We start from the raw sequence: 14,586 nt of genomic DNA, 5'->3' as shown, positions 1-14,586 counted from the left end.
GACAAGAATAGCCATCAATAACTGATCTTTACTTCCTCCTATCCTAGCCAATTAATATCATCTTTTAAGATGCTGATGCTACCATTGCTTTCCAGTGCCCAACTAGCCTACCTTGGCTAACTGCCCAGTCTCCATAACTACAAACCACACCTCTAATGCCAAATCAGTCCGCTGTGCATAGTTTTATTCAGTTCAATATATTTCCTTACCCACTGATTTAGCTTTTTTTGTTATAATCATTTTACATAGTAAATAGGACGCATTTCACATATTTACGCAGTGCTTGAAAAAAGACCATTACGAGGCTAACACAAGTTATTAATGAGGCAGCACTTGCATGTGTGGGAGAATTAAATTTATTCAGAAAACAATGTATAGTTTCCTTGACAGCCTTTCGGATAATGCCACCTCCATACATAACCAACCCGGCCAGTGTGGGCTGCTGCCATTGCAACGTCTGACGTGTTCGGAGAGCTCATTACCCACCAAACCAGGAAACATGTCCTTCCCCAGGGCGTTCGGGTCACCAATGGGCTGTATACATATTATCCAGTGTTCAGTCGTACTGTGTTCTATTTTATTTCTACCTTCGTTAATCAAGGAAATATATTTAACAGCAATTCCTTGGCTCATGAATCATATATCTATATAAAACATTCCTAGAGAGCATACTAGGATGTGCTGTATTCATGTAATTTCACCCTATAACATTTTGAGGTTTCATTCAAAATAGAACTATAAAGACTTTTTAACAAGAGCAACACAACTGTAATTATATTGTTCTTCTGGTAAGCATACATAAACACCTGAACAAGACCGATGCAAACTTCAGTAACATTATCATTTAATTAGAGTCATAACCAGAAAATAGAATGACTGGAATCAAAACATAATTTAAAGAAAATGTAGAAAATAAATAAATACATAAATACTAACAGAAACGTTCACATAACAAGCATCTTTTGTAAAACTAAATGAAATCTGGAAATGAAACATTATCCGTATTTATTTACTTATTCCATCCCAGTTGCTGTATTTATTGAGCATTTTCACTACATTGTCGATTCTCCTGTGCCATCTCCACAAACGCATTCTAGCCATGACATGCACTTTCCATTTCAAATACTTGTGTATCGTCAACAAGGGTCATCATTATGGAGAACCAATGAATCCCACAAAGTAACCCCTCTCAGCATTAATCAGTGTTCATCTGCCTCCTGCTGTTGCAAGGATCCTGCTCACACACAGAACTGTGCACAGAGACCTAGGACATCAGTGAATTATGGTGTACCAAAAACTCAACTCAGTACCTACAAAGACCCCAACCAGCTAGCATCAGTGTCACATTAGCTCTTCATCCTATAGCAAAGTAACCAATGATTAGACAACCTAGAACACGGAACTTAGTACGAACTCAGGAATGTTGGGAAGTAAGATCACTCTTTGTTATACTCTCATACCAGTCCACAACAGGAGTAAAGAAGAGACACAGTAAGGTTAAAATATTTATTTTAACAACGTGTTCTCATGTGCACTATCTTAGCCAACATAAGCAGACATATGATTAAAAATAATATGGTAAACATGGTTCCAATTTCATAAAATACAAAAGGAGAAATCATATTACAGTGATGGTGAAAACAGGTCCTATAGCGCCTAGTTTTACACTCTCCCTATATAGGAACTATGTATTATAAACTAAAGAAGAACTCTTAGGCTTCCTTGGGGGACCACATTACCTTTCTGCTCAGTAAGAGTGAATCACATTCGGATCAGCCAAAGCTCTCTGCATCCCTTGAAACTGAAAATCTTCCAAGTGTGTGAAATCATGGCAAGTGTGTGATAATAACGGTGCCAGAATCTTCATTGGCTCACATCTGCCAAATTGTTGTGTCTAGAAAGCGTTAGTTGATCATGTCGAAAAACAGCTAACATGTTTTGATAGCCTTGACAGCTTCAGCACTCACTGTGCAGACCAGGGGCCCGATGTAAGTCTAGAGATGTCGAAAACAAAACCTTTTCTCATGTGTAGACCTTCGTGAAGGCTAACTTACAAAAACAGCTATGCAGTGTTGTGTGCAAAAGCAGCAAAAGGTAAAATGGCATTTAAACTTCTAATAAGCCATGCTAACATAACATGCGCGCAAAGCAGGCCTCAGGCCATACTACACTGCCTAGCAATAAATGGCAAAATCCCCAATGCGTACTTTACAGCAATTTCTTCAACATCTAGGCCTCCTGCAAAAGCCCTAGATAACTATCATTCACGTTTTGAAACATTGCAATAATGCACATTTGCAAATGGTTACTTCAAAGGTGTCATGCTTTTTCTGCTCCGAAGACTGCCATGAATTCCAAACACCTCAGAAATACAACTTCTACATGACCACTAACGCAACAACATCCCACTGGCCATCAAGCCTGACTTCCATTGCCAGATGCTCGGGTTCCAAGAATCTGCATCACTCACAGAGCAACCTACTACACGGTTCATAGAAGTAATAGATATCTAGAGAAAATGCCCCTCCCCTCCAAGCCTGCCCCAAACTGACTATGTCTCCTTATAAGGAGAAATGGATCAGTGGAATCTGTAATAGCAGCAAAGCTTGGGTGTTTTCTCCTGGCAGGTAAATAAGAAACACCCCAAACCATCCAGATTCAAGAAGGTTATTGTTGGACCTGGCCCTCTCTGCAGGGTGACCCCCAAACGTTTAGCCATTTATCCTCCACTTTTTGCGAATTCGTTTTTGTTGGCCTTAGGACTCTGTGCACTTTACCACTGCTAACCAGTACTAAAGTGCTTGTGCTCACTCCCCTAAATATGGCTTGATTGCCTTACACCTGATTGGCATGTTTAATTTACTGATCAGTCCCTTGTAGAGTGGTATACCATATATCCAGTGCCTGTAAATTAAATGCTACTAGTAGACTATCAGCACTTACTGTGCCAGCCACATAAGTAGCACCTTGTCCCTGGTCTGCCACTGCAGCCTGATTGTAGTTTAAAATTGCCATTTCAACTCAGAGGTAAAACCCCATTGCCAAACCCTATACTGCCCTTTTAATGCATATAAGTCCCCCCTAAAATAAGCTTTAGGGAGCCCATAGGAAAGGGTGACTTGTAATTAAAATGTTGGACATGTACTTTTCAGTCTGACATTTCCTGGTAGTGAAACACTTGAACGTTTCTATTTCACTGCTCTGAGGCCTGCCCCTCTCATAGAATCACTTTGGAGATTTTTAATTACATTTCACAAACCGTCATTTCCAATTGGGAAGAGGTTGCTAGGTCATGTTTGGCGTCTTTGGAATTGTAATGAAAAACCTATTGAATGGTAAAGCCGGAAATTTTATAATAATTTTGAAAATACCACTTTTAGAAAGTTGCTGTTTTCCTGCCCATTTTTGTGCCTGCAGCCTTTTTTGGGTCACATGACTAGGTGTAACTGACAGTTAGACTTTGTGGATTCCTCCCAGACAGTCACACAATAGCAGGATTATGCCTGCCTGAATGAGTAATCCGCTGGCAGGTTGTGGGGGTGGAGCTGAGCACAGCCCCACATGCAACTGAATAGGGTGTTGTTAGATCTGGGAGTCTCTAGTTGGCAGAGGTAGGTACCAATGTCCAAATAGGGACCCTTGCTTCTAGTCCGGGAAAGGGGGATACACTCTTTGGATTACCCCTGCTCACCCCCTTGGTAGCTTGGCATTAGCAGACAGGCTTATCAAAGTCAATGTGTAAAGTATTTGTACCAACACTCACAGTAACACAGTAAAAAAACCACAAATGGACTTCACACAAGTTTAGAAAAATAAAGTATCTTTATCTAAACTACACAAGACCAAAATGACAAAAATCCAATATACACTGTTCCAAAAGAAGTCTTTAAAAAGAGTTTAAAGGTTTGCATTAAAATAATCCACAGTTGCGTCCCTTTTAGCCCAAAGTACCTGTAGATGCGACAAAAGTTCCAAACAGCAACTGCAGCGTCAGAAAACAAGGGATGCGTCACTCCTGAGACCCTGGGGAGGCGATGCGACAACCCCGCTGCACGCAGCAGGCGGGTTGCGTCAAATCCGGTCCGTATGGGCTGCGATGCGATACCTTCTATGGATTCCGGTTTGCAGGTTCTCCGGTAGAAAGCATCTCGCACAGTCACAATGTGACGATCTTCGGGGTGGCGACAATCTTCGGTGCAGCGGCGATGTGTTGGTGCTGGGCTCTGTGACGTTGTTCGCAGAGACGGGATGCGGCCTGCAGGCAAGCTGTGCGGCGGGTCTTACAGCGACGAAAGGCTCTGGGATGATATTCACAGCGAAAGGAATCTTCCCGCATCCGGGCGATGCGCTCCGCAAGTCAGCAACGCGTCGAGTCTTGAAGCGGTAACAGGCACTGCGACGATCTTTGCTGCAACAGGAATTTTCTCACACTGTTGACAATGCGCTCCGCAGGCGAGCGATGCATGCAAAATTGTAGATCTTCTTCTCTTCTGTTTTTCCAGCTCCCCAAACAACAGGAACCAACCTCCAGAGGCCTCACAAATGGATCAAGCACTCCAGGCAGGTCAGAACTCACACTGCAGAGTTCAGGGGGGAAGCTGGGGGTGAAGTCCTTTTGTTCCTGGGACTTCTTAATGGAGGCCAGCTCTCCTCAGGCCCTTAGTGATCTCTTCAAGCAGGGGACACAGAAACAGCAAAGACCTTCCTCTCTCCTTGGCAGAATAACAACTGCAGGTCAGTCGACAAACACACAGCAGGGCAGTCCTTCCTCTTCAGTCTTCCAGCTTTTCCCTTTGGCAGAGGTTCCTTCTCGATTCCAGGGTGATATTCAGGAATCTGGGTATCCCTTTTCATACCAATATTTTCTTTGTTCTCTGAAGGCAGAGAGGCCTTTGCCTAGCACAACCACTTCTGGTCAGTCCTGGAGCACTCTGTTTACATGACTCCTTCTTTCCTTTGAGAGAGAGAGGGGCAGGGCCGTCAGTCGCACAGCAGGAGGTGGAGGCAGCATTGTGGAAGGCAGGCACAGCCCTATTCAGGCCCAAGTGATATCCCCTCCCACCACTCAGGATGCAGATGGAGCTATTCAGCCCAGTGCTGACTCATCCAGCCTCCTGGAGCCACTCCAGCCCCTGTCACTCACAAACCAGACAGTCAATTCACAAACAGGCAGAGGCACACAGAAAGGTTAGACAAGAAAACAGCCACTTTCTAAAAGTGCTGTTTTCAAACACAAGATTTAAAAAACATCCTTATTAAAAGATGGGTTATTAAATTCTGACTTCAGAGATACCCGACCTCAATTTTCAATCTTGCTCCTATGGGAAGATATGCAGGTAAACATTATACACAGCATTCCCCATTCTAGCCTATGGGCAAGATAGCCTTTCAATAGTGAAAAACGAAATTGGCAGTATTTCACTATGAGAGCATGTCACTCACACTAGTACATGCCCCACCTTTCACATACACTGCACCCTGCCCAGGGGGTACCTCGGGCCTTCCATGGGGGTGTTCAATGTGTACAGAAAGGGAAGGGGTAGGCCTGACCAGTGGGGATGATGGTCAGGTCAGCATTGCCGTTAGCAACTGCACGCAGGCACTGCAGTGGCAGGCCTGTGACACCATTTTAGGGCTATTCATGTGGGTGGCACAATCAGTGCTGCTGGCCCACTAGTAGCATTTGAATCACCACCCCTGGCACACTCAGTGCACTTTACTAGGCACCCACTGATGAAACAAATCTGCCAATCATGGATAACCAAACATAATAGCAATTTATACAGAGAGCATATGCACTTTAGCACTGATCGGCAGGGGTAAAGTGCCCAGAGTTCTATAGCCAATAACCACAGGTCAGGAAAAATAAAGGAGGGAGAAGCAAAAAGTTTGGGGATAACCCTGCAAAAAGGGCCATTTCCAACAGGTGCACTCTGCCTTCATACACAGAACCTATCACATCCACATTGTGTTTGCAGCCAGCGTGGAGCAATTACAGGGGAGTCAGGAAATTCCATGCACTTCAAAGACACTGTCTAGAAGTTTCAACCATGTTCCAGAAGGAAGCCACCAGGGTATAAAAATAGGACCTCAGACACCAACTCTTCAGTTCACATTCTCGATCTGTGGAAGGACTCTCAGAGGACTGCATGCTGCTTTGAACTGCTGTGTAATCTGTAAGGCTGCTTTGCTGTACCCGAAGGACTGCTTTGCTGCATGGTGCCTGCCTTAAACCCTCAGAGGCCAGGTACTGCTGTTGAGCCCTGCATCTTTACCTAAACCCAGGACTATCAGTCTGACTACAAGGGCTAGTTTGCTGTTGTCCTGTTCAGGACCGTACCAACACAAAAGGCTCACAGCAACTTGAACTTGCACCTGGACCCATTCTGAGTGGGTCCTAAACCTCCAACTGGTGTCCCACCAGTCCTGGACCCTTGGTTGTGGTGCATAAGCTGCCCAGATGGCCAAAACCCAAATCTGAGGACTAAGAACATTTTTTGCTAAAGACTGCTCTGAGAGCCAGGAGTAGAGTAGGACTAACCTGCTCACTTATCCACCCAAGGTGCGTCATCGGCCGGATTGAATTTGTGCCTTCTCCCTCTGCGTTCCTCTCCGCAGCAGCAAATCCTGTTCAGCTGTCCATCACCGAAGGGGTATACAGCCTCGTGGACCTGTCTCTGGCTCCAGACATCTGCCTCGTTCCACTGGAGACTTTCCACTTTCAAAAAAGAGACAAAGTCAGAATGTAAAATTCTTCACGGAGGCTTCGACCCAAGGCTACCTGACGACAATGCATCCTGCTCAGACACCTCCTGCGGCCTTAACCTGCTGAACTTTAGCTTCCCAGAAAATTTTTCTTAACCATGTCCAGTCCACTTCTTGTGTCCAAAATGCTCTCTGTCACGTCAGCCATATTTTTTGACTTTGACCCAATCTTGCGGGACTAGATGTCTGCGGTTGGTGCTTTCATCTTTTAGCCTCTAGTTTTTAAAAAATACTTTAAAAATTCATAACTCCGGTTTTATTGATTGGATTTTTGTTGTTTTTGTGTCAAATAATTTATTAAAATGTACTCTATTTTTCTAAACTGGTGCAGGTTTTTTCTTGTGTTGTATTTTCACATTATTACTGTTTGTGTAATGCATACATACTTTACACATTGCCTCTAAGTTAAGCCTGAATGCCTTTTGTGCCAATCTACCTAGGGTTAAGCACAGGTTAATTTAGTGACTTTTGTGCTTTACCCTGCAAGGGATTGTGGCTGTTGCTTGACTAGGGCCGACACCCCATTAAACCAGCTATCCAATTTCTCTTTGGTATGAAGACTTGACTCTTCCCAAGATAATCCCACAACAACCAGACAAAACCACCAACCACTAATAGATGTGAAAGGACAATTTGCAGCCCCGGATGATACCCATCAGATGTTTTAATAATTCACCATAAGGGTGGTAGGCACAACCAAATGCCTAGCTATCACTCACTCTCCTTTGCTCATTTTCACTCATAAATGCAGCCACCCTCTCACAAAGAAACCAAGTATGAACATTACCAAAACACTGCTTGGTTAAGCCGTACTCCTTTAAAGTAGTTCTCTTGAGGGAATGTCCAAGATGGCGGCCGATGGCGGCCGATTAGGATGCAACTCTCGGAGCTCCGTCAGACGCCAGACGCCTAGGCCTCACACTGTCATAACCCCAGAGTAGGTGTTTTTAAGACAGCATCTACCTCCATCTTCATGCAGGGTGCAAGAGGCATGCCAGCTAAGGCACTCACGAGATAGAAAGCACATGGGCAGATGCCGTTTGTGCATTCCAGAAGTACGGAGAGGCCGTGCCGAGGAACTGATGGGAGCAGCCGGGCGATCTGAAGTTGTTCCTGTCCAGCCGGTCCCGTGAAACACACAGGAGTTTTTTTATATATTACTCTTCTATTACTCTTGCACTTTCTTCCTTTCCATTTCTCCTTTCACTCCACTCACTTGTTCATTCCCTCCCCACGCCCTCTCCTGGGAGGATGGGTGGGCTTATGTCGGGACTGGTTAGGCAGATATCACCCCATATGAGTAATAATGTTACTGTCCTTGCTTAGCCTCAATGTTCGAGGCCGTAATGCTCCTGCTAAGTGACTGGCTGTTCTTTTATTCCTTAACTCCTTCGACGCTCATGACGAGCTCAGCTCGTCATGATGTACACCTCCATACACTCATGACGAGCTGAGCTCGTCATGAACAATGGGAAAACCAAAAGGTCAGCACAGGAGGAAAATAACGCTAGCATCGATGGTGATAAAGATTAAAAATGTCACATCTGTATGCTTCCAGAGTGACTTACAGAGACTACATTCCCGCTGCTTTAATCAGCAATATTTCTCCTTCGGGCTACCAAGAAAGCGGGGCTGGCGATATTGTTTGCTACACACTTTGCGGATAAGGTGGATCAGGTTTTTATGGAGATCCGGAGTTGATTATTTGTGTTGCATGTCTTAATACAGGGAATTAGGTACACTGTAGCCTCAGTATACGCCCTGAATGAGAGATTGGAATAATTTCACAAGGACAAACTGGAACAACTGCTAATTTCTCCAGACAAGGAATTAGTAGTGGGGAAGATTTCAACATTGCAATGGATGCGGGGAAGAACAGGTCTGCCATGCGGGTGGGACAGGATGGAGCACTCACACCATACAATGGATAGGAGAAGTGGGATTGACGGATATATGGAGGCAAACGCATCCCACAGAGGTTGACTACACTTTCTTTTCAGAAGCTCACCAGACGTGAAAATGTAATAACTATTTTTTTACAAACAGAAGGGTCACTCAGGACATAATCTCAGCAGATATTGGAGCAGGAGCTCTCTCTGATCACTCTCCCATCATCTTACAATTCAATCCTGGCAGGCAATCACCAGCTTTCGCCTGCTGGCAACTCAATACAAAACTTATGACGAAGCACGTTTAGACACACCAATGGCATTGAATACCTTCCTGGAACTCAATACACTGTATTAGTATAACTACTAGCTACAACAGGGAAAGGTGAGAGAAACGCTGTTGGGTGGAAACTCAGATAAAGAATTTGGAGACTGCCCATGCCCAGTCAGGCTCAGTGGCGATCCGCCGCCAGCTGAGAGTTACACTGAAGCAACTGCAAGTGATAGATTTGGGAAGGGCGGAATACGCCCTTCTCAAAATACACCAGAAATACTATGCCGGGGGTAACAAAGCAGGACGCCTGCTGGCACGTCGTCTCCGTGCCAATTGGGTGGATCAAAGGTAGCCGAGGTACAGGGGGTAGATGGTTGGCTGTGGCTCAAAGACAGGGATATAGCAAACGATTCTACCCGATGCTGGTGTGGCCAGATTTACAGCTCTAGAGTGGATATTATACCGCAGGAGGTTCTTGCTGCCATACAAACTATAGCCTAATAAGGTGCCGGGCCTGGAAAGTCTTTTTCTCCCAGCTGGCTCGACTCTGGCATGGTTATTTAACTAATTTGGTAAGGAGGGCACAATACAGGAATTGATGTGTCTAGCTACCATTACAGTGATCCCCAAACCTGGCAAGGATCCCAAATGTTGTGCCTTCTATCGCTGGATCTCCCTCTTAAATGTGGATGCAAAAATCTTTACAAGCATTCTGGCTCACAGGTTAGCCCCCTATGTCCAGGGACTGGTTGACCCTGATCAGGCCGGGTTCATCCCGGAATGAGGGTGTAGCGATAACACGAAAAGACTCTGCCACTTTCTGGACAAGGTACAACGTTCGCAAGTACCAACCCTTCTGCTAACGATCGATGCTGAAAACGCATTTCACCGGGTGCACTGGTCTTACCTACATTGGGTGCCCGGAGCGGATGTATGACGTTACAACGCATGCTTTTACCACGCATGCTGTTACAACGCAGGTTTTACTACGCATATCATTACAACACATAGCTCTTTGGGTTGCTGGATAGTGAATAGCTTAATTTACTATTCCCACTCCAGTCCCCGTGGACACTAGGGAAGGTGTTGGATAGTAAATTAAATCTATTCCCTATCCTAGAGCGCCCCCCAGTGCAATGCTTTGTAATGGTTTTCGTTGTAAAACCTGCGTTGTAATAGCACTGCGTGGTAAAAGTTGCGTTGTAAAGGATGTTTCCCGCTGGAGCAGATAGGCCTTGGACAATGCTTCCGTGGCTGGGTACAGTCATGTTATACAGCCCCCCATGCCAATATACAGGTGAACGGAGAGAGATCGTCTGCCTTCCCTATATAGCATGGGACCAGGCAGGTTTTCCCCCTGTTCCCTCTACTTTTTGCTCTCTATATGGAAACTTTTGCAGAACAAATAAGGACCAACACACAAGTGTTAGGCATTCCGATTGGAGGGAGGGAACACAAGATCATGCTATATGCTGATGACGTCCTTTTGACTCTCACTGATCCAGGTAATTCCCTAGCGGCCGTTACAGCAGAGCTGAACATGTTCGGAGAAGCCTCCGACTTCAAAATCAGTCCCCAGAAGTCTTTGGTCCTTGACCTGACTGTCCCTGAATCGGAGAGTGCTCGGCTCCATGCCCAGTTTCCTTTTCAATGGGCAGAGGGTGGAATTCCATATCTGGGGAAACAGGTATACCCTACTCTTACATCCATTGTGGCAATCAACTATGGAAACCTACTAACGATCACGAGGAAGTCCCATGGTCTATCATGGTTGGGGCCCATAGCAAAATAACACTCCTCCCTAAACTCCTACACATCATTCAAACAATGGCCTCCCATGGAAACTAGACAGAATACAATCACTTATCTGAGACTTCATCTGGGAGGGCAAATGAGCACGAATGGCCAAAGAATGTTCGTTTCTTCCAATGTTAGCGGGTGATTTGGCAATTTTGAATCTGGACTACTATTATCAAGAAGCATAGCTACGATTGATAGTAGAATGGTCCAAAATAATCATGGAAAAGCGTTAGTCTATTATAGATAAGGCAATTGTGGCCATGCATATATGGAAAATGCGTCTACATCTTCCCGGTTGGGAGGTCCACGATTGGAGTTTTGGATAGAGTGCAACTGCGACACAGTCTTTCCACACTTATTTCCCCTCAAACGCCACTGATAGGTAACCCAGACTTTCCGCCGGCGGCCACGGTGTCAGCATTTAAGGCATGGCAAGAAGCTAAGTGTAAATGAGTGGGGGACCTGTTTGACACTGAGGGACTCATGGACTTCCCAACACTACATACATGCTATGACCTCCCAGATACGAACACTGACAGTACCTGACTGTAGCGCACTGGGTGACTCAAACATGGATCCGCCCACATGCTGGTAAGGTATTGACAGCTTTGAGAAGTGGATTCTCACGTGCTCCACAGATAGGAAACTACTCTTTGATCTTTACGCCTTTTTGATAATACCTTTGAGCCTCTTTACTCGCCTGCTCGAGCTAGATGGGAGGGAGAGTGTGAGCGCATCTTCACAGATAAAGAATGGAACAACATCCTACACCAGGTGCGCACCTCTGCCCTCAACACCACTAGTAAAGAGAGGCTCCTGAAGATTGCCCACTATTGGTACCTCACCCCTGCCAGGATAGCTACTTGGGATCCCATGGGAAGAAGGCAATGCTGGCAACACTGAGGACAACTGGGTACACTCACACATCTTCCATGGCACTGCCCCAAATCGAAATCTTTCTGGCCCGGGGTCTTGGATGCAGTAAATGTTATGTTTACAACAAATATACCCAAATTCCTGAGTTATATACTATTGGGTCTCCCCAACCCGCTCACCTGCCAGCTGCAATCACATAGAGGCAGAACGATTACCCTAGCACTGGGGGCAGCAAAACAGATCCTTCTTGCCAGATGGGCTACAGAAAAGTGCCGACACATTCGGACTGGCTACACTCTCTGACCATCTATCAGGGTGTCATTGAATACCATCCTCTATAGGTCAGGTGAAAGGGTCATTGTTGACTGGCTTCACACACTGTTAACTCACCTCTTTCTTTCTAGACCCTCTGGTACTCTTTTGTTGCTACACAAAATATGGGACATATTGGGGATGGAAAAGTTAACCACAGTTGCCACACAACAATTTCCCTGTTTTGTCAAGATGTGGCAAACCTGCATACAGATCTGTCTGAATAACTTCCTAAATTGTCTTGCCCCCGGTACCTACGGATTCTGCATTTGACATCTACAACAAAAGCTGCAGATTGCTAGAGCATTAGTGCCCTTATTGGATGCTTAGACACCAGGCATGCACTCCCACACCTCCTTCTCATCCAGCCTTGATCCTGTCTATCATTTCCTTCCTATTCTTCTATTTTCCTCTACTGCAACGTGATGCATGCCTGCTATTTACCACTGAAACACCACTGGCTGATAGATGCAGGTGGGCTTTTTTGTATCATGACTCTATAAAATCAATGAAATAGAATTAAAGTCTAAAGTAGTTTTCTCAACCCACAAACTAGCCATTTGTAACTGGTGTCCTTTCTCTCACTTCTTTCACTTTGCTACGTGGCAAACATATCCACAGAAATTCAATAAGGGCACAACTCTGATCCTCACACATAACATCAATGACCACATGAAGGAGATATACTCATCCACCCAATCATTTTCAGAGAATAGCATGCTATCTGTCCACAAATGTGCTTCTGTGCCACATTTGGTATATCAAGATCTATATAAATGCAGCTATAATACAATAAGTGTATAGGAGGCATGTATTTGAGTAACCAGCCACTGCTTCTGTTGCCTTAGCTACTACCATTGTAGATTTGCAAGTACAATTGGGTCTTAAAATGAAAACTGTGAAACTACAGAGCAGTAGAAAATGTTGAGCTTCTATCACTGTTTTTGAATTTAACCCTGCTTGGTGGGGGAGTTAATGGCCTTCCACACGTCACTTGAATGGTTAGATCAGTAGACTGAAGGCAAAGTGGTGGAATACAGTACTGTCAGGGAGTTGAGAAGTAATAATATAGTCAGAATATTGCCACAGAGCGGTGCAAAAGTACTGCAGTTCACAGTGCCATCAGACCCACACTGATAAAGTATTGCTTTGCTTATGGTAACATACCTTTAGCTCCATTTACCCTGCCATAATTACTGTGCAGATAACCATTTGCTCCAAGTCAATTTACACATTACACTCCTATTCATCCTAGTTACTACTTCAAATTTGATATAACTTTTATGAAAACTGTAGAATCTCGACTACAGTTAAGTATACACTAAAGAGAATATTTCCACTGATGATGTATGTACAAAGTACTAACTTTGTATTATTCAGTAATTATTTGGTCCTAGAATACATATACAAAGCAAATGAGGATGTGCAGATATTCACTAAAACACACATTCATAACGAAGCAAAAAACACAAATGTATGGAGTTTGACAAATAAAACTATTGTTCTTATTCTATACATGTATTCAGTAAGATATGCCAGTAATTTCTAAGCAAGTATGGGCTCCGCCACTAGGTCTCACACTTTTTAAGGAAAGCTTAGCATTCACGTTTTCATGCCCTGCAAAAGCTGCATTCAACGTTTCTTCAATGTACACTGCAGCACTTCAATCTGTTACCAGAGGTCCCACAGGCATGACTTGCCCATTTTTCACAAAATCATCAACTGAAGGCAAGTGTAAGATATCTTTACTGCAAAGGTGGCAAAGGGATTCATTATAGTAGGTTAGAGGTGGTAACTATGGTGGGTTAGTTAGGGATGGTAGGTTAGGTACAGTTAGGTATGGAAGGTTAGATATGAAAGATACAGTGTGGCAGGTAAGTTATGGCAGATAAGGTATTGCGGATATGGTAGGTGTTTATATGGTAGTTATGGCAAATATATGCAGTATGTTAGGAATTGTAGATACCAGATAGGTATATTGTAGAAAATGAGGTGTGGTTGGTAAATAAAGTAAGTAGATACAGAATATAGATTTGGTTAGTATGGTAGGATTTAGAGGGCTTAATACGATGGAGGTCGGTCAGTCTACCGACCTCATCACAGCGGGAATGGTCCGCTCAGCAAGGAGTCGGAGGTGTCACCTGCTGCATTACAATAGTACTGCCAGCACGGTGGTCGGCATGTGCTCAAAAACACTGCAGCTTTTGTTGCAGCCCTGGAAAAGGCACGCAGTACAAGCTGCAGTGTTCTTGAGCACTTTTTGCACATTTATGCACCATGTAGCAGGCACCATGTGGTGCCTGCTACACAGTGCATGGTTTGCAAGAGTACCAAATGTGGCCCCTGGCCACTTAACAGTGGCCCACAGGGGTCAGGAGCCCTGCTTGGGGGCCTCAAAGTCTCTTTGCCTTTACATAGAGATGGGACCGCCATGTAAAGGCTTAGGGAAAGGGAAATGAAAATCCTCACAGGTACCACCTCCATTGTAGTGATTACAGTTTGACCACCGCCATGACAGGCACCTTGAGCCTGTCGGAGGCAGCAGTCTTTCTCCCTGACCACTGTGCTCCATCTGCGGGTATTGCAATCCAGCAGTCAGACCGCTGCCCTGGATGCCGGGCAGACCGCCACTGACGGCCTGTTGGTGTTGGTCCACCCGACATCATAATG

The sequence above is a fragment of the Lissotriton vulgaris genome, chromosome 3_1 (assembly GCF_964263255.1).
Source record: "Lissotriton vulgaris chromosome 3_1, aLisVul1.2, whole genome shotgun sequence".
Taxonomy (NCBI): domain Eukaryota; kingdom Metazoa; phylum Chordata; class Amphibia; order Caudata; family Salamandridae; genus Lissotriton; species Lissotriton vulgaris.
The sequence above is the reverse complement of the archived record's forward strand: the minus strand, read 5'-3'. Positions refer to the sequence as shown.